At 36.6% G+C, this 13,439-nt stretch overlaps 1 pseudogene; it reads right to left on the minus strand.

Moving 5' to 3' along the window:
* Positions 1–3,622: 3,622 nt before the first annotated feature.
* On the minus strand, positions 3,623–4,177 carry LOC150101921 (alpha-crystallin A chain pseudogene; annotated as a pseudogene).
* Between the last annotated feature and the right edge of the window lie 9,262 nt (positions 4,178–13,439).

Genomic DNA, 13,439 nt, shown 5'->3' on the forward strand with positions numbered 1-13,439 from the left:
TACAATTAATGCTTCAGTTGCAGGCCCTGTTGAAAAATCTAATACAAAATATATAATGACCCTAGTACTTGGCCCAGAGTAATCTCAGACAACATGCGGCAAGAGATAGTACGAACTATCAGCTTTCGAGAATTCCAAAAGATTTATAAGTTGCCAAGAACGACTTAATCACCTAGCAGTTTTGTGCATCGAAATTGATTTGGCTAAGCGAGTTGATTTTACTGGTATTGTTGATAAATTTGTCGACAAAAGCTAGAAAAGATACTTTGAAGTAATTTTGAATATTATTATTAGTTTGTATTATGTACGTCCGCGCGGTTAGCCTAGTGGCTATGCGCTTCGCAACCATATGCCTGGGGAAGGAGTGTCCTAGGTTCGATTCCCGTCGGTGACGTGAGGAGCTGAAGGATCTTCCTCAACCATAACCAAGTTAGCCAGTCTTGGGCGTGGACAACAGGGTTTTTTCCCCAGTTTATTCTGGGGTTTTTCATCCTGCAAGCAGGCAAACTGGTCTTGAGAACTCAACACTACAGGCCATAGGATACACCAGAGCATAAGGCTGACCATCTTATCCTGTAAAAACGGAGTGAGGTCCGATGATCAATGGACCCTCGACACCGCAAGGTAAACTAATTGATCTTAAATCCTGCAGAGTTTATAGCAATGTCCTGAGCGACAGGTGGGGGGAGCGCCAAAAATCCCGCTTTAGGATGTGGGGGCCATGAGTACGGTACATTACCCTCACGTAATAATAATTAATAATGTCTGTTGTTAATTACATATGTTGCTTTGGCGTTAGCTCGTTTAGTGGGATAAAAATTTGAGGTTCTTAGAGGAAAAATGATGCAACTTCGTATGATATCGGCGAATTCACTTACAGTCGAAAAATTCTCTCATCCTAAAAAAAATCGAACCCACATCGCGATGGATAGATTCACTACTGCATCACCGGAGCGTGGCTCTAGTACATAACGTATGTCATGATTCCTGGCGTTTGCAGACAAGAAGTTGCTGCTTTATTACTGGCGAGATCAGAAACTGATGTCGAATTAATGAAATTCTTATATACGAGTACTGGTGAAAATTTTAAATGGGGGCGCTGCATATATAAAAAAAAAAAAAATCTAATCAGTAACGAATTTATTAATAAATAAATTTACATATTAAAAATTGCTTTATTAAAAATATTTCATCCTCACCACGAACAAACGAATATCCACGTTAGATCGCAGTGCTTTTGTTTCGTGTAATGATAATTGAAAAAATGTAATTCTTTTCATATTTTCAACAGTGACGCTCGTGATAATTCAGCCTTGTATCTATAATATATAAATAATTATATGTTATTTTAACAAAATAAAATAAGATTTACAAAAAAAATAGTTCACCACGCACACGCACCAATAATAAACGTTTCATATCTCACAGAAATAACGTGCGTAAGGATACTAAAAATGCACTGCCGTTTGGGCAGTATCTGAATGACGTAGCGTGCAATGACAAGCGCAAACGAATTTCGGCGTTAGATCGCAGTGTATCTGTTTTGTAATCTAAAGCGTTAATCGAACAATTCCAATTATTAACTATTCAATCAATGTCAAAACATAAGCTGTAACCTTTAAATGTTGTATTGCATTTATATAATGTTGTAAGTTGTTATTATTTATAAACACAAACAAAATTTAAATTTTTCAATTTTTCCTTGGGGGTGCTGCAGTGTCGCAGTGCTTATCTAATAGTAATGCACATACAAAGAGAGCACTGATGAAGATAAACTAACGCCGATGTCATCTTTTGTAACTGTCCATATCGCGAAACATGGCGATTTATACCAACTATTACAAATCGCAGTGATTAACGTTTCCAATATGTCAGAACAGCGACGTAGCCTTAGTGTACCACTTCGTTAATATCTCGGAAGGCTTCTGAAACATACATTGACTGGCCAATAGCTAACTTGTATTAATACCAAAAATACATTTCTAATAACGGCAATTACTGCAAAAACTACGGAGTGCTAGATATTTATTAATGCCAAAACCGTATCGGTTAACTAAAGTGCATTTTAAGTAATATGACAACAACCAAATTAAGCTAGAAAAGGAGAATGAAAACAATAAATATTTACTTAATGTCAAAAATATCAAAGTCGAACAGCAACTATTATAATTTCGTCATCTTTACAATAGTATTAAACCGAATTATGACACTTGGCTGGTTCGAAACCTAAAACAATTATTAACCATATTAGAGACTCAAAATATTTGCATGATTAATTATGCATTATGCTTCATATGAACGTAATAGCTACGCTTTTAGCTCCTTTGGCAAATTTCGATAATTGGCTGATATATCCGGCTACTGTCTCCTTTTTGATACTGACTCCCCCTTGGCAACGGTTCCAATGCCAAAGAGTTCCTACGCCACTAGCCAGTAATTATTTCGCGAAGAATCGCTGGAAGCTAATGTTCAAGAGTGGACAACTCCAAAACAAGTATTGCGACGAAATTCGGCTAATACTGGTCGATTAAATCTACGTTTGTTTACTTGACTCGTGCGGCGATATGTTGGCTGTCATTACAATTGCACCGCAGCATCACGGAATTAACATTAAAGATTCTTGATTTTCTCGATATGCATAAATATTATTTTGAATATCCATCCCAATTTCTTTCTTCTCGTCTGATCTAAATTTATTTTAACATATACATTGGGCGTTCGGTTGTAAATCACAAAAAAAAAAAAAAAAAAAAAAAAAAAAAAAACGCTTGCAATATTGAGCTATACGCAACACAGGCATTAAAATTTACTATATATTTACAATTTAAAATTTGTAACAGCCATGTTTCATCTGTTTGCTGTAAACACGCGCGCACGTACACCAAGTTCATCTCCCCCCCCGCTATACTGCTCCAATATGGTATTTCACCTTTTTTTTTTTTTTTTTTTTGCGTTTGCTAATTATGTGTTTCAAGTGCGCTTAACATGCTTAATAAACATGTAAAATGACTTAAAATTCTTAGCTAAGCATTTAATTTTCGATATAATTGTAATCAAGCATTACTTTATAATAACTGTATTCAAACTAATTCATTTCATAGAGAACACAAACCAGACATTTACAATGTAAGAGCTATTATATCTGCTCGTCGCAAATCTGCTCCCATATTGACTGCAACTTCATATCTTTTTTCTGATTATAAGTGGCACAAGTGTGATTTGAAGTAGTTTGTCCATTAAATTTTCAATACAATTTTTAATGAAGCATTAACATATTTATAGAAAAAATTAATGCCTCATTTTATAACAATTATGTTAACATGCGCCAGCTAACTTTTCAAATTTCCCCAAGCATAGATTTAATTTCGTATTTACTATAACTCTTTGTGAATTTTATTCGCTAATATACTAATGAAAATGCTCTGTTTATTTAGAAATATGTTTATTGAGAACTATGAAAACGCAATACAATGAATGACCACATTGTTTGTTATAGATATGGTGGCAACAACAACAGCATAATATATTTTATAGTATTACAAAACGTACTACATAAAATGCAAACTTATATGCAAGTAGAACTAATTAAACAACTTGTAACATCTAGCACTTATCAGTTCTATTACTCTGCTTTCCAGATGTTAGCATTTTCCTGCATTTCTGATTTAGCAGGCTGGGCATCTTCCATATCAACAGGAATAACTATTTCCTTATCCTTCTTCGCTTCTGTTTTCTTTGGTACATAGATTGTAAGAATGCCGTTGCGCCCTAAAATAGAACATATAGTTTCCGGAATCACTTCAGATGGTAAAATATAACGTCGGGTGAACTCTCTAGAAATGAAACCATGCTGATCTTCTTTCTCTGTATGTTTAGCATGGATGATCACACTGTTGTCAACAGTTTTCACTGATATTTCATCAGGAGAAAAGTGGCTTACATCTAACATTACCTTAAATTCTTCGGTATCATTTTTTTCTTCAGATACGTCTCTTTTATCTCCAGAGATAAAAGAACCAGTGGTAGAATATAAGCTCAAATAAGGATTACGTGGGAACAGTTCTTCATCTAACATGCCAAGGCCAAAATGCTGATCAATGAGGCGAGGCGGAAAATGCCAGACATCCCACCAATTACGACCTAATAATGATGCCATTAGACTATTAGGTGTAGCCATTACACTATCAGAACAAATCAATCAACTCTCTGAAGGATTACAGGTTTTATCACACAAAACTTCTCAAAAGAACCCGAACGCGCGCACAGAACGATACAAGACTACGCAATAACAATCATCAACGAAAATTGATGCCAGTAAAATTTTTCTGTAGCGCCCTCAAAACAATTGTTTGGTGTAATTTAGCTTTAATTAAAAATAATAAGCACTTACTGAAATCAATAGAAAAAAAAAACGGAAGTAGGTTTCATCTGTGAAATATAATGTTGCCTTTGGAGAAATGTGATTCCCCCCCACCCCTCTAATGAAAATATAATCAACAAGTTTTGCTAACTGACATTTGAATGCTTCTTCCTGGCTGCTGATACAAATTAACATAAAATGAATTGAAAATAACAGTACCATAAGCAGTGATGCACTCAGGATTTTTTGCATAGTGAGACCTGTAAACTTTCGATAATTAGAAAATAATGTAAATTATTTATTATACAAATATTTCGTATTATGTATATTAAGATATCATCAATGTGAGCAAAACCAACAGTCAGGAATTTGACAAAAGAAACAATATTGCGTTACATTAGAATCTCTGTGCATTCAGTCGAATGTTTGTCAGGTTAAAACCACTTCTTGGCTAAAATATTAAATACAAATAAAAATCAAAATTAAATAGGACTTATTTAATACAGCTGAGACTGAAAATTCTCGAAACTTTAGGGATGATGAGTTCGTCGATAGGATTAAGGTTCGGTGAATGAATTAAATCGTATTTAAGCATAGCTTTCTGTAATACACCCAAATTACTTACTGAAAAATATTATTATTATTATTGTACGGACACCTCCATAGAGTCCGAAGACTCATCTTGGGAGACCCAAATTATCAACACAATCTATCATACTCCCCCTCCTTGAACCCACTAAACTACAAAGCACTCACAACTGACTCTGGTAACCCATTCCACTCATTCACCCCCCCCCCCAAGCAAAAAATCTAGTCTCCACACCACTACTAACTACACTTTTATTCAACTTCCAGGGATAACTTCTTGTTGTGGCTTCTGTAGCCAAGTGCTGAAATATTTCCCATGCATCAATTCTATAAAACCCTTTAAGCAACTGAAATGTTTCTATTATATCCCCTGTTTTTCTCCTATCAACCAACTTCTGCAATCCACACTAAACTCATCATAGGGAACGTTTCAGAGACCACCTCCATCTTGGTTGCTCGCCTCTACCTCCTCCTCCCCCATCTCCTCATCCCCACGAAACCCAGGAGATCAGACCTGCGCGCAGTAATTCAGATGCGGACGTATCAAGGACTCGTGAAGTGGATCAACAACTTCATTATCTATCCTTATTAGTGTGTTCTTCAATAGCCATGTAGTCTTATGAGCTACTTTAGCAACCTTAGCGATTTCCTGGAGGAAACAGCTTCATCTATTTCCTAGATACAGTTCCATCAGCGTGGTACAGAGATTGTAATCTATTTATCCTAAAATGCATAACCTTATATTTCTCCACATTATACTGACGCCCATTTTCTTTTTTCCCATACAGACAACCTATTGAAATCATCATGTAATCTCTCCATATCGCATTGATTAATTTTACCTAATTTCGCATCATCAGCAAACAACTGAATATTTCCTTTCAGGGTATTCACTATATCATTTACGTGCAAATTAAACAGTAGTTGTCCCAACACTGAACCTTGTGACACACCACTAGTCACCTGTTCTCGCCTTGATTCTATCCCTTCATATACCTCTTTTTGATATCTGTCCATCCTCTTATCCACATAACTAGTGTTATATTCATCCCCATTTGTTCTGTGGCTATCTGTGAGGTCGTAGCATAACAGAAGATGAACTTAACGTCCTAGCATGGACCCCATGAGTTTGCCATTCGTTCAAACAAATTCCCTATTCTAGACTTTATGCAAAATATTGAAAAGAACATCAATCGTCTTTCTAGTAATCGAACTGATAGACTTCGTTTTGAGGTTGTTGAAGTTATTTATGGTGCCCAACCACCATCTAAATCGAGAGCCCTGAAGTCTTTAAAACTCAATAACAAATAATTATCATAAACGATGACAAACGAAACACTACCGTAGTCTTAGATTTCAAATCCTAGGAGCGTAAAATGAAATTACTCCTTCGGTATCGGAATACATACTCTCATATGCGATTAAAAAAAATCCACATAATTTATCGCAAGAATAAAAGACATTAACCAGGGATCTTCAGATATCATAGTGAGAGCTGTCTTCACGGATATGTTGCTCATTTTGAAACTACAGAATTTCTTGTCCAATAATTTCCCTCAGAGATTGTGGATGTATTCAAATTCTCAATAATTCTGGTGACTTCACGTGGTGAATTATACCAACTAGAGCAAAGAGCAGCAATGGACTCACCACTATCACCTTACACAGCTACGTTTTATGTAGAATACCTGAAAGAAAGAATCCACGTTCTCGACCCCAAACTATTTGTCTACAATACATATATGACGTGTTTGCAGTTCAGAATCACACAGAGCCAGAACTCCATTCGTTTTATTGAAAGAAAAAATTACATCTCGAATTAAATTTCCACTGCAAAAGAACATCAAGAGGAATTTCCTTCCTGAACGAAAATAACAAGCGTGAACTGGATGAATCACTTTCTATACCTGTCTACCGAATTCCAACTTTTACACGATGTTATATTCGTAATACATGATCACACTACCAAGCACAAAAGTATGGCGTTCATAAAATCCTTAGTGTTTAGAGGACAAGAAATTTCTTCCTCCGAAGGATCGCTCAACCAAGAAATGAAAACTACCAAACAAACAACTCTACTAAATGAATACAAGCAAATAATACAATCACACCAGAGAGCATCGAAGGAAAGAAGAACTTCATAGAACTTTTATATCGTACATGAACACCTAAATTATACAAAGTTATGGAAAAAAAACTCATTGCTACTTTCAAACTCATTAGCCAAATTCTGTTGCCCTCTCTAAGGAACAAACTTTGTTCAGATCTATGTTTAAATCGGAACGTTTATTTAACGAAAGTGCTGAAACACTTTCATTAAATACTTCGTCGATCGAACCTTGATCGTAATGACTGACTAAGTTTGGGAAACTGTTATCCTCAGTTGCATTAAATAGGTCGTATTTTACTTTATTTTTAATTTATTTTTATTTAATATTTTATCCCCGTAGTATTTTTAACCTGACAAACATGCGACTGCATGTATAGAGGATTCTAATGTAATGCATGCACTGTACTGTTTCTTTTGTTCAAATTCCTTCTGACTGTTGGTTTTCGTTCACATTAATAATAATAATAATAATAACTTAACGCTTTTTATTCCCTTACAGGGAGTAAACGAGGTTTTAACCCTAACTAGCTTTGGAGAGTAGGCAGTTCAATCTTCACCGGTAGGAATCAGAGATAGCTTCCCCATGACTATCACTAATTATAGGCTGTCACCGATGAAGAGACCGGCAAAGAAGTGCTGCCATCTCTTGGTACCCTAACTGTAAGAGGATGTGTTAATCTAAAATAATGTGAGTTCTACGGTCCATTTTCTTGAGTTCATGGGATGAAAAACTTCAGTTTTTGAGAGAAAAAAACCCGCTTTCCCCTGCCAGAAATCGACTAATTCGGGGAGACGGTAGAAGAAATGCTTAGAAAACATTCCTCCAGTCGGCGACTAGACTGGAATTATGAGTCTATCTTCGGGATGCCTAGAGCAGAGGATGCAAGCGTCACTTCCACTGATTGACACTGGCCTTGCTCACATCGATGATATCTTAATACACGTAATACGAAATATTTGTAGAATAAATAGGTTTTAGTGTTGTACGCGTGTGGTTTTATGACTGGTTTCTTTATATTATAAATATTTTGTTAAAGGCTTAGGATAACTTTTAAAGGCGAATTGATTCTATAAGAGCCTAATTTTTTCTTCTTTTATTATTGTCTCTTAATATACAAAGGTCATTTTTTCAGAAAACTGCTGATATATATATATATTAATGATTTTTATGTAGAGCAAAGTAGAAATTTTCATGACTTCCATGACTTTTAAGCAAACAGAATAGATTTATAATAGTTCAACTATCTGGAGAAAACAGTCTTTCGATCAGAAAGATAAATAGAAAATTTTATCGCACTTCAGAAGATAAATAGAAGCAGATATGCTTTCTAGTGCAAAAGTTGCCATCTACCTGCCAATGATCCGTTAATTCATATGGAAGCATTTATGTATGCTTCAGTAGCAAAATTGTAAGAACAGCATAACTTTGTGCTCTTCGATTGGGAAAACCTAGGTTCGATTCTACGAGGGGATTTCTTATATGCGCTTTTTCAGTTGAAGGTGAGTTATCCGATCTCATATGGAGGTAACATGGTTTTTTCTCCTGGAAAATCAGGTTTTTCATACCGCATACAGGCAAATCAACCTTCAGAACACACGCAACTTACAGACAAAAAATACTGTTGTTGGTGATGATGAGCGGTAAATGGCGTTGAAAGTAGTAGTAGTGTCGTAGTAGGAGAATTAAGTAGTAGTGGAGAGGGTAAGATATATTTATCGAGGCACAGCAGATTTCCCTCTCCTCTTGAGTCTTCGAGGTTCCACGTAGTAATAAGTAATAACTATAATATGACAGTCGCATGCCTATACTTAAAATAAAAGTTTCGAATTCAGTGGCCAGTATGTGTACTTCTGATAAAGATGGCAGTGCCGCCGGCGCTGTCAAATGGTTGATCATTGCTATTGAAGGTGTAGTTTTGTTGTATCCGTAGAACGGGAATGCTTTTCGTTAATGAAGATAATTTCATCATGGTAACATACGCTACTAAAGCAACATTGTTGGTTGAGCTGAGGGCTGTGAATCAGGTCGCACTGTTTTCGTCGATGGTAATGCTGTACCTATGCCTACGACATGCTTGCTTATTTGATTCTGTTGAGTTTTCAGTGATGCTTGTTACTGCATCCTCAAACAGCAGGCATTTTTTTGAGTAACTATGCATAGTTTTGATTGTTTTGAGGCTCAGTCAGAATCTGGTACATACTCTGGTAGGAATGGACGTTCTCCAGTTTGCCAACTTGGTGGTTCTGATTTTAATTTTTTCAGGCTGCAGTTGGATGTTTTTCTCAGTATATCACACAAACAAAATTCTGCCTTGCAAAGATGATTTCTCCTTTCTTGGAGAAAATCTAATATTAGATGTGGGTTAGTCGTTAATTTTTGTAAGGTCTCAGGCTTAATAACCAATCTGCAGACTATTTTGGAATAATACATTTAGCACTGTTGTTTATTAAATTCTACCAATATTATGGCCATCATAGTCAGTGACTAGACGTGCGTTTTAACAGCAGCATTCGCCGCTGTTTATTTTCAGGTCATAATATGACTGGGACACCCTGCATCCACGAGGATTATAATTTTTACTGGTGGTGGAAATCATTTTCCTTTTTTCCCCCCTCCCATATCGATACTTTCATGTCTTGATTTTGAGATGTCATGGAAGCGGATTGAGATGTGGGCTCTAAATACTTTGAACATCTTCAAGTTCAAAATTGCAGCACGGGAAGTGATTTGTGACACGATCTTTACGTGACAGGGCCATTGGGTCTTAGCAATTCACCTAGCTTTCGAAACAGGACGAGAGCTTGATAAAAGTCCAGGTTTCTCCACTAGCTAAGGTTCATTAGAAAAGAATAGAGTCAGTAATAAAATAAAATAATCACCTAAAAAAATCAGCTAACGCCTTTTTATTCCCGTACAGGGAGTAGGCAAGACCGAAAATAAAATAAAATAAAATAAAATAAAATAAAATACGGAAACTCTTCTTAGGATAGAAATATGGTAATGCGTGCTTGCAGTGTTTGTAGTATGTGGGTTTGGGCATATTTGTTTGAGTTTATTTATAAAATTATTAAACTTAGAGCTGAGTAACCGGCGAAAGAAGGATGGCAATGGCTTTACAAGAGTTAAATGTTGATTTTAGTCGTTTCGTGATATGTGAGGTGTGCTATATATATTCGTTAGATTATATTGCTAAATTGTGGGACTATAAGTGTAAGTTACCAAAAATTGTTAGATAAGTGACAAAGGAAGAAAAGGTCGGGATGCAGCGATGGCCTCAAATTACTGGAATGGTGGAATAAGGAATTGTGGGAAGGAAAGGGTAACCAGGGGGAAGCTACTGTGCTTATATGCCAATGCAAGAAGTATTAGGAATAAGGGTGCAACGTTTGTGGACTTAATACAGTTAGTCAGACCAAAAATCATTGGTGTCAGTGAGACATGATTAACAGAGGATGACATGCTTACTGGAATAGAATGTAGTTGTCATAGCGTTTTTTGAAAGGACAGAAAAAAACAAAACACGAATTATTAATAATAAAGGCCGGATAATTTATGTCCTCTCAAGGTAGAACTTGAAGCAATAATGATAGTGACTTTGAAGCCATTTACTGCGAAGTTAAGGCTAGCGCAGATTGTGGATATTTACTGGGATGTTGCACCAGGCCAAGGAATGCAGAGGGAAAAGATTCTGAGAACTAGCTTCGTGGAACAAGAGATACAGTATGTATGGAATTTCAAAAAGCAGGGGATAACATAAATTAAGGAACAGATTGGTGATGCACAGTCACTCGATCAATTGAAAGGGAGAGAAATATGAAATCAGAGAGATGCCTGGGATTTGAGATGGGATAAATTAGATCAACGTTAGATTGTATTCTAATACTCTGTATTCTTTAAATAAAATATATTCTTTAAATAAAATAAAGTAGTAATGAAATGGTGAATCATGGACTTATGTAGGAACTTCCGAGAAAAAGGAATGTTATGGAGGAGGAGGTATACAGAACAGAGTACTCATCGGCAACATGAGGAGCATAAACTGCAAGCCAGAAAAGTGACAACTGTAGTAAAGAAGGAGAAATTGGCTGAAGCAGCAAAGCAAAGCCCTAGAGAATTTTATAGTTATGTTGCTAATAGAGAAAATATGAATATGGAAGGTCGACTTTAGTTGCTACAGATGAAACAAGAGTCACATCTGCTGAAGATATTGTCGAAATATTTGAGTATTTTGTTAGTATATTTCATGTATAGAGCTAAGAATAGTTTTGAATAGCAATAGGAAGGATGACAGACAACTGACAGCATTTAGAATTTTAAGTAACCCCAGTGTTAATAATACTGTGGGATTGGATTGGATATCACCATGTACAATAAGGGAATGTGAAAAAGAGATGGCTGTAGCCTTGACTTGGTTGTTAGAGATGTCTGGCAACAGGAATAGGTCCTGCAATGGTCGTGAGTGTTCCAACACCGAATGTGTTCAAGGCAAGGCATTGTAGTTATTGTGATCTGTGAATATTCGACCACCTGTGGTCAGAGGCGTAGCAAGGGGGGGGGGGAAGGACGATCCGCCCCGGGCGTCACTTTGAACCTTTTTAGACTTTTGTAGTTAATTCTAAAATACAGTCTCGAAAACTCATCTCCAAATTGTAATACTACTGCAAATTTTCCTCAAAATTACTGTGTAAGTGTTGCGTTGTGAGAGGAGTTTTTCTAAATATAATCGATTAAGAATTACCTACATTTCTATGAAATAGACTTCACCAATGTCATCGACGAATTTGCTAACAGAAAAGCAAGAAAAATATCATTTTAGAATGTTGAAATTAAAGTTTTACTTCAAAAATAAACATAGTGTTTTAATTTATTTCCCTATACGTCGTTGACTTTTTGTAGTATTTTTGGTGTGTATTGAGAGGGGGTAGCAAACTCAGGGACAGTCCCGGGCGGCAAAAGCTCTAGCTACACCACTGCCTGTGGTGAGTCTTTTTTGGGCCCCCTGGAGACTTCAAAATAATACTTCTAATTAGGTCAGAATTAATTCCAATAAACCAATTATACCATAAGCTCAATAAAATCAAAAAAAAAAATCAGCTAACGCCTTTTTATTCCCGTATTTACGGGAGTAGGCGAGGCCATTTAGCCCTATCTAACTTTTGGAGACTGAGTGGGCAGTTCAATCTCCACTGGTACCCAATCAGAGACAGATGGCCCAAGGCTATCACTAATTAAGCGGTACGCAGTGAAGAGAGACGGCTCAAATGTGCCGCCATCTCGTGGTCTCTAACCCTAAGACAATATATTTAATGTCTGAAATAATGTGGGTTCTACGGTCGATTTTCTTGAGTTTACAGGATGAAAAACCCGAGTTTCCGGGAGGAAAAACCTGCTTGCCCGTGCCAGAGATCGACTAACTCGGGAACCGGTCGAAAAAAGGCTTAGAAAAATTTCCTCTAGTCGCCGACTAGACTCGAAACCAAGACTTCCTTCGTGCGGCCTAGCGCGGTGGTGTGCAAACGCCACATCCACTGAGCTACACAGGCTCTAAATAAAATAAAATAAAATCAATTAACTTATTATTATTATTACGTGACACCTCCAAAGCCTCATCGCAAAGTCGGCCCACCGTTAGGGCCGTACTTACACTCTTCCCGAGGGGGAGCGGTACCCGAGGCGCTAGAGTGCTCAGGGGCCCATCTTATTGTTTGGGCCCTTAATTGGCCGTAATTTTTCGGGCCTCGTGCACTGTGCATAAGTACGGCCTTTCCACCTTCCATAACACTGAATTCTCCACACAGCAGCATTACTCACCATGTACCGCCCGCTAGCAGTATTTTTTCTGTAAACAGCAAATGCTTTTTTGGCCGATTTGCGTGTCCTTGGAGGAAAATCATACGTTTTAGGGAGGAAAAACCTGGATTTCCTACTGCTGACTAGTATGAAATCGACTAACTCATCTTCAGTCCATATAAAAAGTCCTCTCGCCACGACGAGAGTCGAACTAAGCTCTTTACAATCGAAGAGAGCAATGTTCCGTAATTGCACTACGGAGACTCTTAACAATGAAATTTATTATGACTATACTTAGATAGAATATTAGTATTGAATTAACAACAGCAAAAAAAAAAAAAAAATCTCTGAACCAATGACTGTATAGAACTTTGAAGGTTCAAACACGTGTTCTATTGTTTTGACGCAAATTACAGTGTTTGTGAACCCGTGCGTGTGTTTTCGTTATATTTGAATAATCGTTTAGAGTGGTTTACAAAATGGAGACATTTCAAATTACATAAAAGAAAATATTCACCATAATAAATATTAAATATTAATTAATGATAAAGTTGGACAGATAATATTTGAAACTTAAAATTGCGAAAATA

The sequence above is a fragment of the Typopeltis vanoorti genome, chromosome 11 (genome assembly GCF_054136105.1).
Source record: "Typopeltis vanoorti isolate ZY-2024b chromosome 11, IOZ_Tvanoo_1.0, whole genome shotgun sequence".
Classification (NCBI taxonomy): Eukaryota; Metazoa; Arthropoda; class Arachnida; order Uropygi; family Thelyphonidae; genus Typopeltis; species Typopeltis vanoorti.